At 43.7% G+C, this 10,893-nt stretch overlaps 1 long non-coding RNA gene across 2 annotated transcripts; it reads right to left on the reverse strand.

Annotated features, from left to right (window-relative positions):
- Window positions 1-4,790: 4,790 nt before the first annotated feature.
- On the reverse strand, window positions 4,791-9,547 carry LOC108641341. 2 transcript variants are annotated; one of them, XR_001921906.1, is made up of 3 exons: window positions 9,483-9,547; window positions 7,083-7,218; window positions 4,791-5,352 (listed from the first exon to the last, which is right to left on the reverse strand). It is a non-coding gene; the product is annotated as an uncharacterized LOC108641341 (long non-coding RNA). The 2 variants fall into 2 exon arrangements; XR_001921907.1 differs by lacking the exon at window positions 9,483-9,547 and adding an exon at window positions 8,565-8,617.
- Between the last annotated feature and the right edge of the window lie 1,346 nt (window positions 9,548-10,893).

The raw sequence follows: 10,893 nt of genomic DNA on the forward strand, positions 1-10,893 counted from the left end.
ACAGAACTTCTGCCAATTTTTGGCTTTTCTTGCTTCAGTGTTTATGTTGCAAGGGTAGCCCATCTGGTTTAAATTGCAGGATGGAAATCACAAGACCAACCCACCATTCACTGACTTGTAATACTGGAAAAGAGTGGAAGTAGTTTGGCAACATAATATGTTTCCCTGCCTCCTGTAGACATAAATCTCCAGCTTCAGAGTAGATTGAAGCAGACAACAGAGTAATTTTAAGATACAGACCCAAAGTACAAAATGGGCAGCTGAATCCAGAATCAGATTTCCAGTAAGTCAGTAGTTGGAGTTCTTGTTGAGGTTCAGGCTATTATAAATTAAGTAGGAATTAGCCGTGCAATCTACCTTCAAGCCCAAACTTGGATACCACACCTCACAATGTTCAGTGACACCTGGATGTCTGGAAGTGATTCAGGCATTTTGCCCTAGAATAGAGGTTTTAGTAGTCTGGTTCCTTCCATAGTCTGCTGAATACAGACCCAAATGAATGCTCTGTCTACAGCTATTGCACAATTATCTGTTGCATGTATTTGCACGGAGATGTTCTCAGTACCATGAATGTACTACCTCTCAACACTCATGCAAACAGTGAAACACTATTGTCTCCATTTTACAGGTGAGACAGAAAGATGCAAAAAGATTCAGTCACACATGGAGTCTTAATACATCTGGGAGTTGAGTCCTCAACCAGTGCTGCAACGGAGGAGCCAGCTGTTCCCCAGCTGAATTCAATGTGACAGGCTGCTACTGATATCTGATACCTAAAGAACACTCTCCTTATAGAGTTCCCAAATTCCTTTACAAAGGTGGTTGAATAGCCTTCTTCCCAAATTGCAGGTGGAAAATGGAAAACAAAAGCAAATCCTTATGAAGGGGTCTTACTCCCTGCAGTGAATACCTGAGTAAAGAGAAGGACTAGGCTTGTGAAATGCTTTGAGATAGTTTGGTGGGATATTTACCAAATTTTAAGGCATGACTAAAACAGTTGCTGTTTGTTCCCAAACTGTTACAGGATGCTATGTCTAATCACAGAGAAAACTCAAGAAATACCCATATGTCCTTGTTTGGCCAGCAGCAGGATGGCTAGGATGTGCCAGGATGACAAAGCACTGTATGCTGGCCTATTTTAACCACTCTGGATATATCCAGCCACTTGGAACCAATATGGGCTTTGAAGCTATCTGGCTGATTTGTATAGAGCATGTAGGAAGTTGTCATTTAGCCTCTTCCAGATAATTGAGGTGGCCACTAGTTTTCTTTACTAAGTTACCATCAAGATAAAGAGAGATTCATTGCTTTTAAGGCAATGAGTCAAGTGATTACTCCTGACATGCCAAAGCAGACACAGACAGTTCCTTCATCAACACCTGGGTTTTTTTAAGTGGACAGGACTGAAATGGAGCTGGAGATCTGAAGTACTGCCTGCTTTAGGAGACAGCATATCCAGAGGCAGGAACATCACTGCTCAGATCTTTCTCTATAGTTGGTTTAGCTTGGAATGTGTGACCCAGTTTTTCCTCTCTTCTGCCATTAATATGTGTGTGGAGTAATGCCACTGAGGCCATACATCTCCTCATCACTACAAAGACAGCTTTGTCCCTGGGTTGGGGAAGGAGCACAGCTGCAGCAGGGGTGGGAAGGGACTGTGAAGCTGGTGGTAGCTCTTGTTCTGTATGACTGCAGGCAGAGAGCACAGGCTGGGGGGGCAAAGGGATGGAAGAGTCCTGACTGTGGAGCATCCACCCCTCTGTGTCTGGGCCCAAACACTGGGGATAATAAAAGTTTTCAATGTTCTCCCTCACAGAGTACAACTCTCAAGAGCAAGTGGGATCATCGTTTAGACTAGACTAGATAACATTCCTATAAAACATTTGAAATAACAGAGGAAAATACAAATGCTGCTGGAGATAGGAGGTCATAGCCTGTGGACTCCAGCCATCAGGTCCTGGCACTAATTTACCCGTGAAATTCTGGTTCTGTATCTTATTCTGTCGCTACTGGAAAATGCAGTTATGACCCTCAGACTTGGGAGGCACAGACTCTGCTGTAGACTGTCTGAGACCAAAATTACAAAGGCCATTTAAGTGCAGTAAATAGACCAGAAGATGCATTGTGCAAGGATGCTGGTTAGTCTGTGTTGCTGCAGGGCTCAGCAGACACCTGCTGCTCACTGGCTCTGCCATACAGTGTGGGTTGCCACCTTCTCCAGTACCAGAACTATAGCCTCAGATTACCAGAAACTCCTCAGCTACCCCAGAATATCTGGTGCTTGGCATCAGCTGTCAAAAAGTTTTACCCCCAAACCCCTCTTTCAGCTGTGCTTGGGTTTTGCAGGGGCAGGTGTGTTGGAGGTTGCAGGCAGCATCTCTGAGCCTGTTGTACTATGCAGGTCCCTCAGGCACCGTACTGAGAAACACTTACACAACTAACTTCAGAGTTTTTACAGTATTTGTTCAGAATACCTGGGGTTATGGTTGTTGTGGGAACTATAATTAGGAATCTCTTGACTTTGGTGCTGACAAAAATCTCTGCACAGAGTAACATCTTCCAGGTGAGAGCAGGGTGGGGCTGTGGAGCTGGTATTAGCATTGGGCACAGTCGGGGGTTTGGTGTAAATCTGGAGGATTGGTGTGTGCCTGCCGAAGTTAGAATTGGACTTAGATAATATTTCAAAACACGTGCACATGATATTTTGCCCTGCAATCATGCTTTCCAGCCATGCATCCTCTGCCCTTGAGCATTGCTTCCCACCTTGCTTCTCCTGCAGGAACACCATTGTCCCAGGGACTCATCCTCACTGGAAGATGGACTACAGCAAGATCTTTCACTTGTGAGGGTAACCAAAGATGGAAGAACCACCAATAGGCAAAAACATCTGCTATATTTTCCAGGAAATATCTATTTCTGGAAAATGCAATGTGTTGAATAACAGTGCAACTCTGTACTGAAATAAGAAGGACTTTGCCTAAAGATCCTTCTGAAAAATACCTGTTAGCTAGTGCAGACTGGGTGGCTTCAGGTAAAAATCAGAAATGGAGCAAAAATCTTATTCTTCAGAAAGATGTTTTCTGAGCCTCAGGGCTAGAACACTTCTAGCTAGAGTAGTTCAGGAGTTAGGGACTCAGGAGCAGTCAGGGTCAGGGAGAACACCCCACCTGCCCAACTCTGGAGGTGCTGCTCATGGTGTGGTCAGTAATGTCTCTTGACCGTCTGCTTGGTGCTAATGAAGACAACATCACTGGGAAGAATACTGTTCCTGCACTGTTATGTGTGTGTGAGGTACACATAGTGCTGCTGTGATTTTAATACTGTGAATTAAACTGTCTGAGGATGGCTATAGGTATACTGGCATTGTGCTTGTCAGAGGGAAAAATGGAACAAATCACTCAAGGATGCACAGATATAGGAAGTAGCAAAGACTTCAAGTCTTTGCACTTCCTGCTGAACTTCCTTCTCTGGACAGTGTTACAGCTCCACAGACACACTTCCTCAGGCTTCCCCATCCAAGAAGCGTCCTCTGTGTGAGTTGTTTCCGTCACAATTAGCAGTTTAAAATATTCAAATATGCCTCCCACCTTTTTTTTTTCACTTTTCCTCTGATCCTAGAAATACAGAAAACATCCCTCTACAGGCAGGCTTATCAAGCAGGAGTGTTTGGGTGAGCTGTGAAAAGCAGCACATTCACTACTTGTTAGAAAAATCTCCTAATGCTTGCATAGCATTGTTCCGAGGTGTGTAAAGACACACACATATGTTATGTCTCATTACGGGAAACGCACCAAAAAGAGCAGTTACACACAGACACTGCATTTAAAGCTATTTACTGTGGGATTGTCAAGAAAAAATTGAAAGGGAAATTTACTCATGGAGAGCAGGCTTTGCTTTGAAAAACAGGCTTGCTGAGCTCAGCCTAAACAATTTGGGATCAAGGACTCAATTCTCTGCAGAGGGGACCTCAGGTTCTTGCCCTATAAGAGATTCATGGGTAACAGAAAGGCAGCACAACAGAGGAAAGCGATACTCTGACAGGACCTCTGCCAGTGACTCACTAGCCATGTCAGCCACTGGCTCAGCCACTGCCCTGGCTTGTGGGTCTGAGTTCAGTGTTTTGGGGCACATTCCCAGGTCAGTCTCTGTCCAAGGCGCTGACAGCAGAAATGCTCAGATTTCACCCCAGCTCAGGCTGCCAAAGTCATGTGGGCCTGGCAACAAAGGTCTGCTCTACCATATCCCCAAGACCTGGAAAGGGGAGACAGCACCAGGAAAAATGGTACCAAGGCAAAGGAACAGAAAAAGAGCTGGGACCTGGGGACAAGACTGTTGATTTCATTTCTTCCCCATTCCATGTCCTGGCCCAAGTAATGAAGTGAAGGGGACATAGGGACAGCAAAGAAATGTGAATGATGTCACTGCCACCCCCCACCCCACAAAGATACTAAAAGCAATCCTGAAATAAAAACATTAACTCCTAGGATGTTCAATCAGCAAGCCATTACTAAAATTATAAAGAGAGAAAACTTTCCTAAGGAAGCAGCAAATACAAAGTCCTCAGAGGGATGAAACAATCAAACCCACTCTTTTGCCTGTGTTTCTTCAAGTTAGGAATGATCCAGACGTATATGGAATATTTTTTAAAAACAAACCCCTCACATTACTTAGTATGCTGCATTACTGCATGGTGAAAAAAAAAAGGCATTGTAACCAATTAGGTACTTCAATGAGAAATGGGTCTGTCTCTCCTTACCCATTTTCCCAGTAGAAGAGATCAGTGTGCTCAGGTCTGGGTTTATTGCCTTGATTGTACACGGACATTTAGTCTCAGGACTGCAGCAGTGCCTTTCACATCTCCTCCTCCCTTGCTCTATCTAAAGCCAAAACTCCTGGAAGGTGAAGGTCGGTCCATGTTGCAGCTACATGAAGATGTGTCTGCATTGCTTCAAATAAAGATTATAACAAAGATCATTTATCCCTTCTTTGAAGAATCTTAAAATGATAAGTGGTGAATCTGGCATTGCTTCTGCCCATGTTTAGTCCTGAGAGACTTATAAATGTCGTTTGGAGGTCATCAGTCTGGATAGTGTCCTCCCCAGAAACCACATTTCAGGGCCTTTTGCTCAGCCGGTGCATCAAGGTTGTCTCAGTTTTCTCAGACTTGCTAAACAAGTGGGAGTTTTTCCCACTGAGGCTGTTCTGCCTTCTGTTCTGGAAGAATGGGGCATGTGGGTAGAAGAAGTTAAGGGCTGCAGGAGTCAGACTGGGAGCTTCATGTACTGCATATACACACAAATACCCAAGAAGCAACAACCTTGGACTTCAAAATTTCAACCTGGAGGCTGCATACTTTAAAAGGAAAATAAAATACTTTAAATTTCCAATACTGCCCTCTGTGATAGCAACCTATATTGAAGGGTCTGTGGTATTTCTGTAATGCAGGATGATGACATATTTGCAAATTAATGGGTGAAAGGCTCTACATTTGCAATGATATGAGAGAACACAGGACATGTGATGGAATCACTCTGACCAGTATCTGTTCTGTCACTCATCTTCTAGCAATAATAAATGATGGGTCTAATTCAACAACATTCACATCTAGGTTTTATCTATAGAGAAGTCTCAAAAAGTAATCTTCCATTGCCCTGCAATGAAACTGGCTGTATTTTTTGATGAACTATGCTCTAAAAATGTGTCTGTACTTGTTATCACCATGCCTTGGTTATGAAAGCCTAATGCCAAAAAAATGAACTTGCTTACTACATTATCAGGACATGCTGGGGTTTTTTTCTGCTTTCACCATCTGCTTGCTTTCATATGCTTTCCATTACTGAGACAGCATATTACACTGCTAGCAGAATTAGGAAGAATAATTTAACTCCCAAAACAAACATGATAGTAAATACAATGGGCAACATTCTGCTCTCTCTTCAGCCTGTAATTCACTGAAGTCTGTTTTGTGACACCTAACTGGGTCAAATTATTTTCTTAATCCTAAAGGTGCAGCTCCTATTGACTTCAGTGAGGAAATCTGGGTGTAGATGAAAGATGAAAGCATCTCACATTATGCCTAACATCTAATCTAATGGAATAAGGGGGTTTCTTCACTGCTGTGGCACGCTACACTTTTGAGCTACTTACTGAAGTAGGTGCAATCTCTTTAAGGCTTATCTAATATACACCACACATGGAAGTTGCAAGGGAAGGTCTCAACAGGCTGGCGTGCCTGCTGGGTGAGGGCAGCCAGCAACACCAGCTTCACAGAGCAAGAGGCCCTTTGAAAAGCCGGTTGTGAAAGGGTGGCTGAGGAGGGACTGTGCTCTGCACATGGGCTGGTGGGAAGAGAGGCATCCCAGCACAGCAGTCACCAGCTACTGGGGACTGCAGCTGTTTCACCCTCTTATGAAGAAGACCTGAACCCAACAGGCTCTGCTGACTGGCATGCCTTGGGAGCTATCTGATGCTGAACAGACAGCTGTACCTCGCACTGGCTTGTGAAGGACAGGAGGGGCTGGACTGAAACCTGTTTGTGTTGTGTGAGTGCAGAATTTTTGGGCTGGTCCAGCAAGGTGGTGGCTCTGTGGAGCAGCCAGAGGAAAGGGAGAGCCAGTCACACCTGGAGGTACATTAGAGAGGGAGTCTCCACAGCAGAATTGCCACACCACTCCATAGTGAACACTAGAAAAGCACCAGCTACACTGTTCAGGGAGTGCAACCAGCTGCAAAGGCAGCACAGGCAGCTGGTGCAAGTGGGTAGCAGCATCACCCACTCTCACTCAGCCCTCTTCAAGGACAAGTAATGGCCTCTAAGGTTATACTTTGAGGGAGGGAACAGCTGGTGCCAGAAAAGAGACTTATTGAGGCTACCACTCCACCAATGGTGTTGCTACTCCTGTCAGATGTGAGTGCTTTTGAGATCATAGTCTCACAAACCAAAAGTTTTCCAGGGATCACAAACAAGAGTGCAGGCTTTCTATTAACAAAATATAAAACAAGAGAATACCTTTATATGCTATAACATGAAAAATACAAGCATGCTAGCAATGTAGTGACTTGGCCACTGCTTTTTTTCTTACACTCAAAGAAAAATACGATTTTGCTGTGTATTCTTCTCTCATCATGCTGGGGAGTCATGCACTCAGCTTCCTTGAATGCTCAAGATGATGCTGCACTCCTTAGTCTCAATCACTTCCACTAGTATCTCCACATTAGCTGAATAAAAAGAAAGTAGCAAATTGAAGAGGTTCAATCCATTGTGTAGGAAGAGCAACACAGAGAAGGACTTCAAGGTGAAGCTGAACATCTTCTTTTTATTGCATAATTAGAGAGAACAGAGAAGCACCACTTGTTACTGGCTTATGTACTCTCCATTTTGCCATGTTTACTAAAGGTTGTTTTCAGGTTTCACTGTAAAGGAACCAGGTTTATCTCTGAAATGAATTGAGCATATGACTGCTGGTTCTTTTCATCCATACAGCAACATTTTGAATGTTCTGCATTAAATCATTGAATCATTAAGGTTGGAAAAGACCTCTAAGATTATCGAGTACAATCATTCACCTAACACTACTGTGTTTGCCACTACAACATGTCCCCAAGTGCCACATCTACACATTTTTTTGAACACTTCCAAGGATGGTGACTCCACCACTTCCCTGGACAGCCTTTTCCAACGCCTGACCACTCTTTCTGTGAAGAAGTTTCTCCTAATATCCAATCTAAACTTCCCCTGGCACAACTTGAGGCCATTTCCTCTTGTCCTATCTCGCTACCTGAGAGAAGAAACTGCCCCACACCTTGCTACAAGCTCCTTTCAAGTAGTTGTAGAGAGTAATAAAGTCTCCCCTGAGCCTTCTTTTCTCCAGACTAAACAATCCCAGTTCCCTCAACCACTCTCATGTGCCCCAGACCTTTCACCAGCTCCGTTGGCCTTCTTTGAACACACTCCAGAACCTCAATGTCTTTTTTCTAAGTGAGGGGCCCAAAACCAAACACAGGATTCGAGATGCAGCCTCACCAAAGTGGACCACAGGGGGACAACCACTGCCCTGGTCCTGCTGGCCACACAATTTCTGATACAGGCCAGGATGCCACTGGCCTTCTTGGCCACCTGTGCACACTGCTGGCTCAGCTGTCGATCAACACCCCCAGGTTCTTTTCTGCTGGACAACTTTCCAGCCACTTTGCCCCCAGACAGCCTGTAGCACTGCATGGAGTTGTTGTGACCCAAGTGCAGGACCTGCCACTTCACCTTGTTGAATGTGAACAAGTAATTGGTCTCCACCAATTGATCCAGCTTGTCCAGACCCCTCTGCAGAGCCTTCCTACCCTCCATCAGATCAACACTACCACCCAGCTTAGTTTCATCTGCAAACTCACTGAGGATATACTCGATCCCCTTGTCCAGATCATCAATAAAGATATTAAATAGGAATGGCCTCAATACTGAGCCTTGGGGAACTCCACTAGTGACCAGCCAACAATTGGATTTAACTCCATTCACCACCACTCTCTGGATCTGGCCATCCAGACAATTTTTAACCCAGCAATGAGTGCACCTGTCCAAGTCAGGAGCAGCCAGTTTCTCCAGGAGAATGCTGTGGGATATGGTGTCAAAGGCTTTACTAGTCCAGGCCGACAACATCCACAGCCTTTCCCTCGTCCACTAAGCAGATCATCTTGTCATAGAAGGCAATCAGGTTAGTCAAGCAGGATATCTGCCTTGTTCAGGTCTTTCCCCTGAATCTTACCTATAAACACTCAACCGTCTTGTCATCATCATTAAGCTCTAGACAACCAAAACACTCCCTAACATACAAAGCTACCCCCCGGGTTCTTGTTCCTTGCCTATCTCTTCTGAAGGGTTTATAGCCATCCATTGCAGCACTCCAACTGTGTGAGCCATCCCACCATGCTTCTGTGATGGCAACTATGTCATAGTTTTCCTGCTGCACAATGGCTTCCATTTCCTTCTGTTTGTTGCCCATGCTGTGTGCATTGGTGCAGATGCACTTCAGTTGGACTATTGATCCCACCACCCTTTTGAGGGGAGGAGCTGTAATTCCTGTGTGACCACAAGTACTTCCAGTGTTTCTAATACCTCAATAACTCTTGCATTCTTGCTGCCGCATGGATGTCCATCACCTACGTCTACTGAGACTGCAGACTGAAGGATCTCTCCAGCACACCTTCCCTCAAACAGTGGCATACTGCCCTCAAGCTTAGCTGTAGTGAGCCTGGTTTTATCCCCTTCCCCCTTCAAATCTAGTTTAAAGCTCTCTCAACAAGACCTGCTAACACCTGAGCAAAAATCTTTTTTCCGCTTTGGGACAGGTGTACTCCATCTGTTGCCAGAAGGCTTGGTGTCATGTAAAGTGATCTGTGATCAAACCCTCAAAATTATGCTTAACAAATTAACCCATAGTAGATAAACGTAAATTATTATTCACAGTAAGTAAACTTCCTCCCAGATTTACTTGTGGTGAATAGAACTTGGCTCCAGTCCTTGAAAACCAACACTGGAAGAGCAGAGCTGAAGCTGTTGTAAATTATTGTTTGCGATGGCAGTGTCATAGACTAGATGTGTATCAATGTGAATTACTGTAAACCAGGAAGGAACTTTCACAAAATGTGCTGCTGCAATAAACAACAGGCTTCTGCAATCGAAAAGCACAATTGACATCAAGTTCTTGATTCAATAAAACATTACTTTCTTTATGACACACGAGCTTTGCTTTCACGATATTGCTCTACACTGTTTTGTATTAGGATGTTAGAAATGTTACTTCCTCGAGCTATTTGATCCAGTCTCCCCTCGGCTGGAGAAGCTACAGGCAAAGGGAAATTAATAGGAAAATTAGGATATTGATATATAGTGTTATTGTTTTAGCAGGTTTATTTTGACTTCACAACATAAGGAAAACAATTTATCTGGAATATATATGGCTAATAGTTCCAGGAAACTTGGTTACCTAATGTAGCATCTAGCTTACTTGCAGAAATTTTAATGGATTCTTCTCTGTGACATGGTAGATCACAAAGATTGCATAAATAAGTAGGTCTAAAAACGAGAAACACTGTTGAGGATCTACCTGACAACAGACATCCATTAGAAAACAAATAACTGCTTCAACTGCCAACATGGTATAAATATTTTCTTATTGGGTTGCTTGATTGTGGTTACTTGCAAATGAATTTGATTATTAGAAAAGGAAAGATAATAACCAGGAAATATTTGAGCTCAGCAAGTTGTATATACTTCCCTGTTGACTTCAAAATATGTCTAAACACATACAAATCAAAACAAGTTAGGGGCATCAGTGCCTTCATTATTCGATCCACTTGAGTTCTTCTTGTGAACTGCAAATTAGTTCTTCACATATCTGTCATGATTAGGGTAGGTTTATGAGTGACTCATAATAATAGGTGGATAATGGAGTACACAACAAAGGACAAGGGAAAACCAAGGAGGCTGGTGTCTCTGGCATGCCTCAGGCAGGGATGGTATGTGGTAAACATGCTAGGAGCACTCCTTTCCTACAGAGGGGTGGTGAACATTAGAACAGTATTTGTACAGATCATATATTCCCAATAAAGACCCTGAAATACCTGTTCCTCACACAAGGCAAACGGGTTTCCAAGGGAAGAATTTACTGCCTTTTTTTTTCCATCTGGAAACCAAGCTTTAAAGAGAGAAGGGGGAGGGGGGAATGGTTAATGTTGTTTTCATTGGGATCTCACAGTAAACTTCAGTGCATAAAAGAAAAAGAAAGGGTGTAACTGAAACACTGTGTGATTCACAGATGAAAGTATGTGCCTCTATTCTCTGTCAGCCTAAGGCAGAAGATAAGGCTAAGAAAAGTTAGTGAAAGGGCTACTTAGTCTTCA

The sequence above is a fragment of the Manacus vitellinus genome, unplaced genomic scaffold (assembly GCF_001715985.3).
Source record: "Manacus vitellinus isolate BGI_N305 unplaced genomic scaffold, ASM171598v3 scaffold_6_pilon, whole genome shotgun sequence".
NCBI classification, from domain to species: Eukaryota; Metazoa; Chordata; class Aves; order Passeriformes; family Pipridae; genus Manacus; species Manacus vitellinus.